Genomic DNA, 15662 nt, shown 5'->3' with positions numbered 1-15662 from the left:
CGTCTGAACATTACAGCCAAAATAAGTAAAATGTCTTTATAACACCAGCATATTTCTGTGCATTATTATGGTTGTGCCTTGCTTTAGCTATATACCTAACTATATTGTTATCTGACTTATATTATTAGGGTTCAAGCATGAACCCTAATAATATAAGTCAGATAACAATGCATTGAACCCTATTGTAATTGTCAAGATTTTTCTTCATATTCTTTTTCTTCCCTGAAACGGAACGCACAGCTCAAACCGTTAGTCCTAGAGACTTGAAACTTGGTCAATAGGTAGTAGTCCCTCCTGCTACTCAGGTGCAAGGAATCAGCCCAGTCAGCCACAAGGGGGTGCTATAGCGCAGGTCAACGCGCTTGGGTCTATAACTCCTAAACCAGATTTTTGCCAGACAAGGCATATTTTTTTCCTAGTTCCTTGGGTCCAACTAAACAACTTTGCCATTTGGACCACTTAGCTCCGCCCACTTAGATGTTGAGCTAATTTGCATAATATGCGAAACCTACTTTTGCGAACTAGTCCTACAATTTGTGGCCGATCCTCATGTAATTGGTGTCAAAAAATTCAGAAGAGCCTGACGGTCAATAATTATCAATAACATTTTGACTTTTCTAAACAACATGGCTGTCATATGCTAATGAACCCTTCTGGATAAATTCAACAGACACATTTGGGAGAAGATTCTGAGGTACCCATTCGATTTTTGTGCGCATATGTCATTAGGGGGCGGAGTTAATGCTACATGGCTGTTTCTCAGCATCTGTACATCCGATCAGGCTGAAACTTTGCAGATACCATCTGTTGGCCAGACTATAAGTGAATCCTTAAAGAAAATTTGATTAATTGAAATATGTGGTCGCCATCGGCCAATCAGCATTTAGCAGGCTTTTGACAGGCTTAACATTGACCAATCATCATGAAACTTGAATGATCTCTACATATAGCCACTTTCCAACAACCAATAAAGTTTGAAAAAAATTGACCACTGTGGGGAGCTATAAAATTAAAAATTAACATATTATTACATATTATTACATTTATTACAAGTTTGCTTTTACATCCTTGTGTATCATATGTAGTACGTTATTCCAAACAATTTTGCAAATGCATATTTATTACAAAACTGCATAGTTTTTTTGCAATCGGTAAATGTTTAAAAAGCCTACTTTTCGAACTAGTCCCTGTATTTTGATCCAATCTTTTCAAACTTGATTTGAAAAAATTCTTTGGCATCTCTAGGTAAATAATTATCAAAAACATTTTGACTTTTCTACTAAGGGTTGTGTGGATCAATCAGTTAATTACTGAGACCATGGCATTGTTAGCTTGATTAGCTATAACTCAACAGTCATTGGTCAGATCCTGTCCAAACTTTAAGGACCTTTACATATTTGGACTGTAATGGTGTCTGCCAATTTTGGTCCAGATTGGCCTTTAGGGGGTGCTTTAGCACTCCAAAACACTTTAAAATCACAATACAATACAATGTTATTACAAGGTCAACAGATAAACAAATGGTGCCATACGACTCAGGTCACTCACATGAACAACTTTCTAAGTACATGTTCTGTCACAAATTGTACTGTTTGTCTGGTATTTTGGCTTATTCATTCGAAGACTACATTATGCGAAGGCTTATTATACAAAGGTTAAAAGGTCAATCTGAACAAAATTTGGTAAATATCTTTGGATATGGCCCCTGAGCAAAAATCATACCATTTTGTGGCCTTTTCACTAATTCTGACCCACTTTCACTGAGCTCATACTTTAGTCCTGTGTTTCAACTTTTCATCTTTTTCAACTTTACTCATATTTTTGCTTGTAACTTTTGATCAGTTAGATAGAGACAAAATTCCACTCCGTGTATTGAGGATCAATCAATTAATTACTGCAAACATGGCATTGCTAGCTTGATTTGCTATAACTCAACAGTCATTGGTCAGATCATCTCCAAACTTTAAGGATATTTACATATTTAGACTTCAATGGTGTCTGCCAATTTTGGTCCAGATTGGCCTTTAGGGGGCACTTTAGCACTCCAAAACACTTAAAAATCAATAAAAATGCTATTACAATGTTATTACACGGTCGACATATAAACAATTGGTGCCATGTGACTCAGTTCACTTACATGAACAACTTTCTAATTACATGTTATGTCAAAAATTGCACTGCTTGTCTTTTATTTTGGCTTATTCATTCAAAGATTTCACTATACAAAGACTTATTATACAAAGGTCAAAAGGTCATTCTTGGTGAACGTCTTTGGATATGGTCCCTGATCAAGAATGATACTATACTGTGGCCTTTTTACTATTTCTGACCCACTTTCACTGAGCTCCTCACACCAGCTCCTCTTGAGCTCCTCTTATGAGTGCATTGGGCCTCATTATGGCCTACATGAAATCAATGGCTTAAATATAGAACCAATCCATTGTGCAAGTGCTGCTATGTGAGAAATGCTGCCATTAGTCATGTAGTTTAGACATGTATGTTGACAACCACTTGGATGTTCTACAAACCAGTGTAGATCAGTACATATGAATTTAAACCTGTAATGTGTTTAAAGACCTCTGCTCGTTGTTTATGGCAACTGAAGGCCTTTTGATGAACTCTTCACTTCTATTGAAGTGAAGAGTGAATATTCTATTCACTCTGCCTATAAATAAGGCCCACAGCTTGAGGCCTTTTAGGCCTAATGGGCTAAACCAAAAGCTTAAGGCCTTTTTAGGACTAATGGGCTAAACCTGCAGAAGGACAATACTGCTGTCGCATGCTTGAACCCGCTCATTGCCGCTTGCAGCTATATTTATTATTATTTTTATTATTATTTTTCTGCCGTTTCTTTGCCGCGTAACTCGTCCTGCAGTTTTCGAGATATCAACACCGTTCCAACTCCAGATTGTGCGTCCTGATTGATTGTGTGATGCGTGCTTGTATACAGCTTTTTGACTGGATGCACGGATTCCGTGTGGCAAGGGAATTTTGCGGAATTTTTTCCCATAGAGAATGAATGGGGTGAACATTTGCATGCCAATCTAAGGTACTTCTGCTTGCCCGAATGACACCGTTTTTGATACACTATCTCAGGGGAGGCCCCCAAGCATGAATCCACTGTTGTTCTGAGCCGCACTCATCCGTTTGTCGTTTTATTCCATCTTTCGTCTCTCCCATAGACTTACATTGAGCGGACTGTTGGCAGCATGCCAGACATGATGTCACAATGGGCCCTTAACTCACACACCCATCCAAACTCACGCACGGAACCCAATGTCTCACATGCTCACAGCCTAATGCTCTGAGCACACATAATGATTTTTTTAAGGTGGACCTGCTTTTAAGCTGGAATTGCACTTAGCTAGCACAAGAACTAATCCACTGTCATACTGACCTGCACTCCTCTATTTGTCCTTTTTTCATCCCTTGTTCCTATCATTGAGTCCCATTCATTTTCGCCACCTCTCAAACTCTAATACTTTCTTGCCTGACAGTCACCAAAATGCATGTACTCATTCAGGACAGGTCCCCAAGCTCTAAACCACAGCCACACTGACCCGCACTCCTCTATTTGTCGTTTTCTTCATCCTGCGTTCCTCCCATAGAGTCTGATTCATGTTTAGCACCACTCAAACTCTATTGCTTCTTTACCTGACGGCAAACAAACTACATGTACTCACTCAAGGCACATCCCCAAGCTCTAATCCATAGCCATACTGACCCGCACTCCTCTATTTGTCGTTTTTTCATCCTTCGTTCCTCCCATAGAGTCCCATTCATTTTTGCAACCACTCAAACTCTATTGCTTCTTTACCCGACGGCAAGTAAACTACATGTACTCACTCAGGGCAGGTCCCCAAGCTCCAATCCAAAGTCATTCTGACCTGCACTCCTCTTTCTGTCGCTTTATCATCCCTCGTTCCTCTCAATGAGTCTCATTCAATTTCGGCACCACACAAACTATTACTTCTTTGCCCAACAGTCACCAAAATGCATATACTCATTCCAGGCAGGTCCCCAAGCTCTAATCCACAGCCGTCCTGACCCGCACTCCTCTATTTGTTGTTTTTTCATCCCTAATTCCTCCCATAGAGCCTCATTCATTTTTGCCACCACTCAAACTGTATTACTTCTTTGCCCAACAGCCACCGAAATGCATGTACTCATTCAGGGCAGGTCCCCAAGATCTAATCCACAGCCGTCCTGACCCGCACTCCTCTCTTTGCTGTTTTTTCATCCTTCATTCCTCCCATAGAGTCTCATTCATTTTCGCCACCAATCAAACACTTACTTTTTTGCTTGACAGTCACCGAAATGCATATACTCACTCAGTGCAGGTCCACCAGCTCTGATCTACAGCCGTCCTGACTTGCACTCCTCTATTTGTCGTTTTTTTTATCCCTAATTCCTCCCCTATATTCCCATTAATTTTTGCCACCACTCAAGCTCTTACTTTTTTGCCTGACATCCACCGAAATGCATGTACTCACTCAGGGCAGGTCCCCATGCTCTAATCCACAGTCATACTGACACGCACTCCTGACTCCTTCCTCCTATAGAATTCCATAGTAACCACGGCGCAACCATTCCGTTTCCTTTAGGAAATGCACTTTTCTAGTTATTATTATTGTTATTATTATTATTAATATTATTATGCTAATGAAATGTAGTACCACCCTTGGGAAAGATGAGCAACAAAAATATCAGAAACATTTAATATATTTCTCAAAAGCAAAAAGTGACAATGACAAGCACCTCTACATTTATTTATTTTGTGCACTCTCTCTTTGCCAAGATAGCACTGAATCTTTTCTTATAATGCTAGCTGAGGTAGAAAAAAAAACATAAAAGGATCAGAAACCATTCCTCCATACAAAATCTCTCCAGATCCTTCAGAATCCCTGGTCCTCCCCAGGTTTCTATTGAGGTTTAGGTCAGGGGACTAGGGTAACAACTGCAAAAGCCTGTTTCTTTGGTCAGTGAACCATTTTGTGTGGATTTGGAGATATGCTTAGGATTTTTTTTCATGTTAGAAGACCCAAAGATCCCATGACCCTGTTTGAGCCTCCTGGTAGAGGTAGGCAGATTTTTATCTAAACATATGTCGTATTTGTTAGAATTTCATGCCATGTAACCTAAAATGATTCCCAGGGCCTTCGGAATTAAAACGTCACATATCTACTGCCACACTTCACAGTTGAGATTAGAGTCTTGGAATCTCTTTTTACACCAAACAGACCTCTGGTGTTTGTTGTCTCATCTGACCACAAAATTTGGTTCCACTCAAAATTACAGAGATGTCTTGTGATCTCCAGGTGCTTGTTTGTGGTTTGATGAAAGCAGAAGCTTTTTGGCAAGCTTTCAAAATAGTTTATTGGTATGGAGCTGGAATCTGATTTTGTTTTGTAGCCTTCATAACTCCAGGATACAACCAGTTCCTGCAGCTGTGCAGCTGTGATCCTTGGAAAAAGTCTTGCTCCTTCTATCTTTTACTTCTTGTGGTGGGTGAGGGCAGGTTTGTCACAGCTCTAGTTTTGTAGTTTTTATAGTTTCACAGTTTTATTACTGCTCTTATGATGAGCTATTTCTAGTCATTGCCATATTCGTGAAGGTCACCAACCCTTTTGTTTCTTGACAGTAAAGTTGACCAAATAAGATCCTTACACTGTTGGTAGTTGACTGAAGCTTAATCTCACCACTTGGAGTGACATTTGAGCTTAGCTATAGTCAGCAACAGTCTGCGTATTTTGTCTTGTTATTATATCTGTATCTGATCCTTCCCATTTTAAGCAATGACTAACAGCATTCGGCCAGCATGTCTAGATGATTGCTTCAGAGCTGATAAACATTTAAACTTTCTTAAAAAAGTAAAATATGAAGGAGTATACATTAATATAGAGTTGGTCTCCCATTTGCTGCTATAACAGCATCTACTCTTCTGGCAAGGTGTTCCACTCTGCTTTGGAGCATGACTGCAGGGATTCACTTCCATTCAGCCACAAAAGCATTAGTGAGGTCAGACACTGTTTTTGCATGGTAAATCCTGGATCGCAGTTGAGATCAAAGCTCTGTGAAGGCCACTCAGTTTCTTCCACACTACACTAGGCATCATCATGCTGAAATGGGAAAGTTCTTCCCCAAATTTTTGCCACAAAGTTGGAATCATACAGTTCTCTAGAGTGTCATCATGCTGCGTAGCATTACAATAAAAAGGAGCCGTGCCCAGACCATGAAACAAACCCTTAGACCAAATAGTGTTCTCCTGGCATCTGCCAAAACCAGATTCATCTGTCAGACTACCAGATGATAATTCACTCCAGAGAACGCATTTTCACTTCTCCAGTGTCTAATGGAGGCGTGTTTTAAACCACTCCAGCTAACGCTCTGCATTGCGCATGGTAATCTTAGACTTATGTGAGGGTTTCAGAGACAGTTTCGAGCTCCAAGGACAGATGCCTTTTTTGTAATACTCAGCACTCAGCTTGTGATTCAGCACTCAGCTTGTGTGGCCTTCCTCTTTACAGCTGAGCTGTTGTTGGTCCTTGATGCTTCCACTTCAGTATAACAGCACTTACAGTTGAGCAGTGCAGCTCTAGCAGGGCTGAAATTTGATGACCTGACTTGTTTGAAAAGTTGCATTCTGTGACTGATTCATATGCTATGAAAGTCACTGAGCTCTTCCATATGACCCATTTCACTGCCTGTGTCTGTATGCTTTACTTCCAGTTTGTATAATTGTGACAGTAATTGTGACATGTTTTAGGCAAAAAAGCGGAATTTTACTTACTTACTTATGGATTACCTAACTGAAAGGTTGGATTTCATTAATATTTCCAGTGTACAGTAAACACCTAAAAAATCAAGACATTTTTAATAAGCTTTTTGCTCTTCTTTACTAAGGATGCTAATAATTCTGGATAGCACTGTACTGTTCAAAGCACTGGAGTGAGTTTGCATCCAGAAAAGAAACTCTATTAAAAAAGCTGAAAGACTGGAGATGTTTGTTTGTTCCGGATGCATTTATTTTAATCAACAGCACTTCTCTACTGAGAATCCTTGACATCCGGATTTAGCCCATCATCAACACTAATCACATATAATAAATGATAAGAGCTGGTAAAGCTGATTTTCTCATCCCGTTCTTTGGAAAAGCGGTGGGGCGGACAACCATCTGAATTCTATTTGCATGAGACATGCTGTTTTATTAAAGAGGTTGAGAGATTCATGCCAGATCGTCTCTCACCAATTGCCCTAAGGCTTCTACCATATTCTTCAGTAGTCGTTCCTGCTTGATATCTAATGGTCAGACAGAAAGTAATTGTATAATCAATAGTTGCTGATGAGAAACAAGGTGCGGTGATATGAATCATAATGAAAGCCGAAAAAGCAGCCAAGCTCTGTAATGGGATTCTTAAAGACTCCTCACAGTTTCTCTCTCTGAAATCTCAACTCAGAGATTGGCCTCAGTGTCGCAAGTCAAATTAACTTTAAAGTGGCCTTTCAGTTATTTATGAAGTTATTTATGTAATATGCATTTATATAATAGCTACAGATGACAATTTAAGACCTTGCCAGTGAGATCTGCTTTCATAGAAGCAGATCTTGTATAATTTTGTATAATTTGCTGTCATGCACTGTGCTACTTTGCTGTTTCTCATTGTTTTATATATATATTCGATAACATGGAATCTAATTACATTGTTGCTATAGGCTTTAAATGGCCATGAAATCTACCGCAGACATTCTCAGGATGATCCATTGCTGTAGGTTTCCTTCCTGAAAGTATCAATAAAATTGTTACTATCAGTAAGGCACTGTGGAGAGTGAAAGTATGGCCACATATATAATCACTGCACTCAAGTACCGAACTTACAGATTATGTAAAAGATAAGTAAGACTTGTCATAGACCAGCACCGAAGATAAAAGAAAGCATATGTTACTAGGGGTGGGCAGTATGACAATATATTATTGTCATCATGATAAATGACATTACATTGTCACAATATGTTTTTCTGAGCATATCATAGAGATCATCAGTACTTGGAGAACTCTGACCAACTGTGTGCTTCATTACAAATAAGCACAATTGGGCATGTTAAAGTTAGTGCAGTCAAACGTTGCTAAAGATCTTTGTATTTATAGTAGTGATACAACAAAATGAAAGCTCTTGTACAAAACCAAAATGACACACTTGGCCAAAACTAAAGAATTCCTATATGTAATTTGTCAATTTATTTATGCTTTTGAAGTAAAAAAGGTGATGAGACAGTAATCGTCATGTTGAACTGAAAGAACTAGAGGAGTAATTTAGTTTAGAACTGCTTACTAAATGATAATATTAAAAGTTATAAAATTCTGAAAATATAATACCTCATGTTTTCACGAAGTCACTTAAAGCTGAATTCCAGACTGCCTCTACTATAATGAGAGAAACATCTAATTTCTTAATATGTAAGGTTTGTGGACGTGGATTTGGAACTCCTGCCTAGCAGTCTGAAGTTTCTCCAGCAGGGGGCGCTTTTAGTGTTTGTCACTTTCAAAATGAGAAATAAAAAGGTTTATTAACAAAAGATATTGTGTTACTCAGTATTATTGATATGGTTTCAATTAAAGAATTTAATCTAATCAGCTAATGCTAAAAAATATCTTACCTGAAGTTTAGCTGCAGTGGACCATCACAGTTGATCTGCTGCTGCTGCTGCTTAACTGATTAAATGTGTCTGTGCCGACCAGCACAGGACAGTGATGGGAACAAACAGAATTTTTAATCTTTTTCTAATTTTCATTATCATTCAAATTGTTTAAGTATTTGATTTTAGCACTTCATTTGTAGACCTATTTATTTATTTATTTATTGACTACAATTCCTTTAACCTTTTTTCTCTTTTGGCAGAAAACTTAAAGTGCTACTTGCACGCATTTTCAGCCAAAAATTTTTGATAGCTGAATTTTATTTATTTATTTTTTATTATTATTTCTATTTTTTTGACAGTCATTTTTTAAATGTACTGGCTTTTTTTCCTCTGTGCCAGCTTGTCACACCTCAGAAAAATGAATCTGTATCTGACTAATTTGTTTCCTCTGTTTTGCTGGCATTTAGAGCCAGACTGATATTAGGGCACTTAACTACTTAGTAGTTCCTTATTTCTGCATGCCCTTTTAACATTATTCCGATCAGCTGAGTAACTGGTTTCATCCGCAGATACCCCTGTGCAGCTACAAGGAAACAGAGGGCCAAGGCTTATATATACAAAGCTTCTGAAAGTAAGAGTGCTGATTTAGGGTGAGATTCATGTCTTATTTGTGATGATCTTATTGATGAGAACAGATCCTAAATCAGCACTCTTACTTTGTAAATGCTTACTTTGTCTTGATTTGTAAATATGGGCCCAATTATGCTAAGCCTTTTGTGCCAGTTTCAGGCATGAATCTGACGCATATAGCTCACATTTAAGCACGATGTACGTGAAAAAAAAAACAAAATGCATATGCAGATAAGGGAGGATCACAAAAAACGTGAGGAGCATTATGCAAAGTATGGGTGGAGATGTTAGAAGCGCAGTTGATTACATATTCCATTCAATTTAACCAGTGGTCTCCGCCTTACAAAACTATCCATAAATTAGCAGCACTTTCTCAAAAATGTGTTGTTGGGAGACTTTCTTTAACAATGACAGCAGTTATAGAAGCAGGGGCACACCATTGTTTGGTGGGAAAAACATAATTTATCAGCATCACTGAACTTGCATTTTGCCTTCTGTCCCAAGCTCATTAACGGCTGCACTGATTCACTGCACATTTTAAACCCTCCATTGTTAGCCACAGCTTTAGTTAACTGAATGTTCATTTCAGAAGCATTGTAGTTGCTTATACCACAGTAAGTTCCAACTTTGAAATGTAATTGGCTGAGAGGCATTCTATGAGTGCCGGTATCTCCTGATAAAGACACTCTGAACAAATCTCTTTAAATAATGTTCTGCCTTTTTCGCATGTAATGTAGCAACAATAAGCAGCCAAAAGTAACAAGCCTTGTAATATAATCAACAAAGCTTTGTAATCTTTTTGATGGTCATCTATTTTCTGTTTTTTTGTTTCATAATAATGTTCCACCTTAAATACCCTGGTTAAGTGAGCCGCCTTTTGTCAAAACATGGTTAAACTAGCCAGAAATGATTGAGGATAAACTAATCCTAAAATAGAAAAAGGTTGTAAAGAGCTGTATGTCACTTCCTCTAATTTTTAGAAGGACATTGCTAGCCTCCTGGAAGTTTCAGTTGGTAGTACCATGTTTTTCAGCTACTGATATTGCTTTAAAGTGTGTAGCCAGTTCTTTCAAACTATTAGCAGATTTTAGTTTGTAGTTTATTTGTTTTGTATTGATGAGAAGACTTGACATTACCAGTGTAGACACCCTGAAGGTTTGGCCTTACATTACTTCATTTAGGTGCATTTATATGCAGTTATATGTGTACTAGATCAGAGCTTTTTTTCTTTGAAGAGTGTAAATAAACTTGCATATTAATTCACCTTTTGTGTCATAACTGTCTCGAAATCTAATAATAAAACTCAGCAACTACACCGTAGTATAACCAATAAGTGATGGTAGAGCCTACGAACGCAGCACAACAGTGGCAATATCTGATAGCATAGCACTCCCTCTCGTATTAATGTGTACTTGTGACTTTATGAAGCCTGCTGTGCTTTGTAGGAATGTGCATTCCGATTATTTTTGATATTTGAGTATCCATAAGAGTTCTGGGAACTGCTGGGAAGCAAAAACAATGCCAAGAAAGAATATTTATATTTATTTATATTTTCATTGTTTGTGGACCTAGCTAACATCAGCTGGAGTAGTTAGCCTAGTTAGCGAAACAGTTGCACTCTCTCTGCTTTCTTAGCCACATCCTTAACCAGAATATTTTCTCCGTCTTCGCATGATGAAACGTAAGCAATGCCTGTATATTGATTTTAGTGTTTGAACATTGGCACCTACAATGGTTATTTGAGTACTTGAGTACCCATGTTTATCACTAGTACTTTGTCATGCATTTACGTTTGAGCCAGAGATGGTAGCTTCTGACAGAGGCATCAGCCTTGGAATTTAAAAGAAATAAGGGTTCACTTTGATATCATAATGATTGCTGTAGTTATTGCAGCCTACTGTGAAAGTACACTGGATTGAGAGTATGTGTCATTATGTGTGAGTGGAGAGATCCTGTCTTAACATGTCTGGCAGTGAGATGATGCCTGGGCATTCAGCTAGCTAAGTGTCATTTTCTACAATGAAATGAAAGCAATCTTGTGAATACCGTTCGCATTATAGGTGACGGGTTTTTGATGGGTAATCAAGATGCATCAGTTTCAAAATGGCATGGAAGCCCCCTCCATCCGCCAAACTGCAGCTGCCATGTTGTGTGTTTTCACACACTAAATGCCTTCACATAGTGATTGTTGATGAAGCTATTGAGAATAATCCTAACATAAGATCACAACACACTACTGCAACTGCCTTGCACCAGAATAAGAATTTTGTGGCTTGGTTGCTTTACCAGACATACCTGCCATAGAATTAACATTTATATGAATGGCTGTTCTAGCGAAACAGTGGCTTGCTGTTGTGGGTCAAATAAGAGATCTCGATTTCAGATATATTAGTATGCCAATGAAGTAGTTGGTAATTCACTGCCTTTTTCATGTTAGATCAAAACATTTTCCCTTTTCCCTTGATGGTATACATTTTCTGCTTATTGGAAACTGTCTTTTAACAGTGTGATCTTAACTGACTTTGTTCGTTGGATAGTTTGGATAATTGCTGGGTGCTGTATTTATGAGGTGGGACCAGCAATGTCCTGTCCATCTGTCCTGCTCTCAAAACTTGCAATGGGTGTTAAGTGTGAACTCTTTACCATGATCATGTGAGTTTAAATTTTTAAGTAAATTAAAAAATGTTAGTCTTACTGTGACCTTTTGAGAGCTAATTTCCATGTCCATGGGTTTTTTATATATATATATGCACTTACACAATCATTTTTTGAGTGTTGTTATTTATTTCTAGGAAAAAAATCCAACTTTCTACGCAGAAATCATGCCTCCAACCAAAAAGCTCTCAGAATCGAACCAAACATTTTGCAGAAAGTGTTAGCGTACAAAAATCTAGCAGAAAAATAAGAGTAAGAAGAAGCCAAAGAATTAGATGACCCTTGTTAGTCCCACAATGGGAAATTTCACCTTGGCATTAAACTCATCCATGTAGTGAGACACCACATACACACTAGTGAACACACACAGTAGGGGGAGGTGAGCAAACTTGCCCGGAACGGCAGGCAGCCCTATCCACAGCACCCGGGGAGCAGTTAGGGGTTAGATGCCTTGCTTAAGGGTACTTCAGTCACGTACTGTCTCAGGCTCAGGGGATCAAACTGCCGACCTTCCAGTCACAGGGCTGGTTCCCTAACCTCCAGCACATGACTGCCCCATGAAAATAAATCGGATAACAATCTAATCACTAATTTACACACATTGAGGAATTTAGTTGTTACCACAGTGTTTCTCTGTGTATTTTTGTTTAATTACATAAAGTCTTCTGATACAATTCAATACAGCAAATTATGTGTCCTGAGGGTAAAGATGATCTTTTTCTATGTGTATGTGTATGTGTATGTGTGTGTGTGTGTGTGTGTGTGTGTGTGTGTGTGTGTGGTTGTGTGTTTTCTTCCATTCTCATCCTATTTAATTAAGTCCTACTAATGCATTTTGCCTCTACAGTACTGTGAAAAAGTCAGAAACCTCCCTTCATTTAATTTCCAGTCAAAACGGCCATTAAGTACAAGTTATTAATTTCTCAGGAGATTGCATATAAAATAATCAACTTTCAGAAGAAATTTTAAGTCAAATGACAATAGTTGAAAAAGGAAAATAGTTTGTTTCAATTGACATCAAATTTCTGAAGTGTCTCTGACTTTTCCTGTATACTGTACATGTAGTTTGTTTGGTATAGATATAGTCCGTAATATCCTTACACTCCATGTAAAGCCTAGTAAAAACTCAAAGTCTGACTTTGTGTCTTTTTTCTTTAGGTTTTCCCCTTCTGCCATCCTTACAGACATCCAGACTTCACCCATACGAAGGATTTTAAAGAAAGCCTCACGTCTGCCACTCTCATCAACCTGACCTCTTCCTCTTCCTCCTTATCTATGTCAGTCATTCTCCATCCGCCCAGTGAGAACTGAAACAGGACTCAAACCGATGAATAAGTGGTGACAAACAGGTCCACTTGGGAGCACAAATATATTATGATCTTTTTTTTTTTTGATTGTTCTGTCACTTTTATTTGGCATTTTCTTTTGTAACTGTACATAATCAATTTCAAATCTTATAGTTTTGTACATGTAATTTTTATGGTGTGTAAATTTTTTTTTATAAAATAAAAGAGTGGATTAATTCTAAATTCTTTGGCTCATAATTAGTCTCAAGAGGTTGCTGCTAATGCTTGAGCCTAATGACTTTTCCTTTAGGCGTTATCTCTCTGACTCCGCTATCAAAAGCTCCACTATAAGAGCAGTTCTCACGGTGCTTTGGATATTACATTTAATCAGCTCTTTCATATTTGCTTCTGAATCTGTTCCTCACAAAGTCTTATAGCAGAGGGTGAGATATTAGTAAAGAGGATGCTTTTCTCATAGATTCTCTGATATTCAGGGTTGTAAATATTATAAAAGCCTTGTATTCCCTTAAAAGCCAGTGCTGTTGCAGCACGAAGCTCCAATATACCAATACCAACACCAAATAAACAGCTACACTGAGACAGTTAAAAGAAACGAGGCATTACTAATTTCATTTCACAAAAATAAGAGATTTAGCTACAAATTATCATGCAGTGGGATGTTTATGTAGCCTATATAGTTTCAATAGTGGAGAGAACAAAGAAGATAAAAGTGAAAACCCCCAATCTCTTACAAAAAATGTAAGGGAAAACTTGGAAAATATAAGCCTGCGGCAGAATAAAGCGCAGAAGGTCCTCATAAGCACAGAAAACTATTACTATCCTATCCTTTTATCAGACCCCAACCCCAGTTATTTTAGAGCAGTCCCTTTTGGCTATCAATTTATTTGAGAGGTTGGAGGACTCTATTAATGGGCTTTGGGCAAAGGCTATGGCCAGCAATACCCATGCACTCCTAAATGACCATCTAGAGAGTAATGACCTTAACACTGCTCTAAATCATCATGGAGTGGTTATTACATAGACCATAAAACTGAGAAATCATCAGTACTTTCTGCATCAGGTGATCAATGAACTATGACCTAATCAGAAAAGGGAAAATATTGGTGTAGGGTGGAGAGATTGAGTATGATAAAATAGTGTTCAATATAGCATATTTTCCAATAAAAACACAGTTCAATTTCATTCAACTGAAGTTTGTCATTATACGTATGCACAAGAGTGCAGTATAACAAAATGAGTTCGGCTATTTTCAGGTATACGCCAAAACTAAACCTGTACTCAAGTAAAAGCAGAATAACCCAAGTAGAAGAAAAAGTACCTGTCCAAAAGAAAAAAAAAGACAAATTGAGTTTAAGTACAAAAGTATTAGGTAAAAAAAAAAAAAACTTCTAAAGTAAGTTATAGAAACTGCAGTGGAACTTTGTAGTACATTCAGCTTTGATCAGAATAGAGTTTGTTAGGAACTATTTTTCTTTTTAGGATACCTTTTGGTCTCAAAATGGGAAAGCTCTAAAATCAGAGGTGTGATCAATCACAAATCAGTACAGATGCTGACACAAACACGATATGATGATATTAAACACTCAAAAAGAACTAGCTAAATGTTAATGACTAAAATCTTACTCTATATAAAGCAAATTTCTTTACTCACAAATATATGGAAACACATGAGGAGAACATCACTTTTTGACTTATTTGACTTAGTATCTTAGTATAATGACATTCTCAAAATTAGGACTAGGTATCTCAAAATAATTACTTATTGTCTTGAAATTAGGACTTAGCATCTTAAAGTAGTAACTTCTGTTTTCAAAATTATGACTTACTATCTTAAAATAATTATTATGTCAAAACAATGATTTCATCTCTCATTTTTGTGATTTTGTATTAAAATAATGTCTAATTGTCCTGACATTACTTACAATAGTGTCTTTATTTCAACATAGAAAGTCATTCATCTCAGATACTATGTCACAATTTTGGGAAAACAAGTAATTATTTTATTACAGTAAGTCAGTACTTGGAGATATTGTCAACATGTTGATAAACTAAGTCATTATTTTGAGATACTCAGTCAAAATAAAAAAAAGTCATTATTTTGCCAAACTAAGTCATTATTTCAAGATGATGCATTAAAATTTTGACATATTGCCAGAAGAAACACACACACACACACACACACACACACACACACACACACACAAAATATCAGCTACCTTTGCTAGTATAGGCTTCCAGACAAATGTCTTTGGGTAGAAGTAAAGTTATTATAATTTGTATAAAATACTAAGTATAAAATACATAACAAAATCTACACATGTACATGATGCCAATATATGCAGGATCATAGCATTATTAACATACAGTATCACAGTTGCATAAAAAGATTGAAGTATAAAGTATAAAAGGACAATAGAGCACTATTTCTCAACC

General features: G+C 37.4%; 1 protein-coding gene across 1 annotated transcript in view; it reads left to right on the top strand.

The window, feature by feature from the left end:
- Nucleotides 1-13303, top strand: part of zgc:172282 (leucine-rich repeat and fibronectin type III domain-containing protein 1-like protein) — a 105701-nt gene extending 92398 nt beyond the window's left edge. The window contains exon 6 of the mRNA XM_036557637.1: nt 13081-13303. The gene's annotated coding sequence lies outside the window, so the exon portion shown is untranslated. The remainder of the gene's footprint in view (nt 1-13080) is intronic.
- Nucleotides 13304-15662: the final 2359 nt, after the last annotated feature.

This window comes from Colossoma macropomum, unplaced genomic scaffold (genome assembly GCF_904425465.1).
Source record: "Colossoma macropomum unplaced genomic scaffold, Colossoma_macropomum, whole genome shotgun sequence".
In the NCBI taxonomy this organism is placed as follows: Eukaryota; Metazoa; Chordata; class Actinopteri; order Characiformes; family Serrasalmidae; genus Colossoma; species Colossoma macropomum.
The sequence above is the reverse complement of the archived record's forward strand: the minus strand, read 5'-3'. Positions and strand labels throughout refer to the sequence as shown.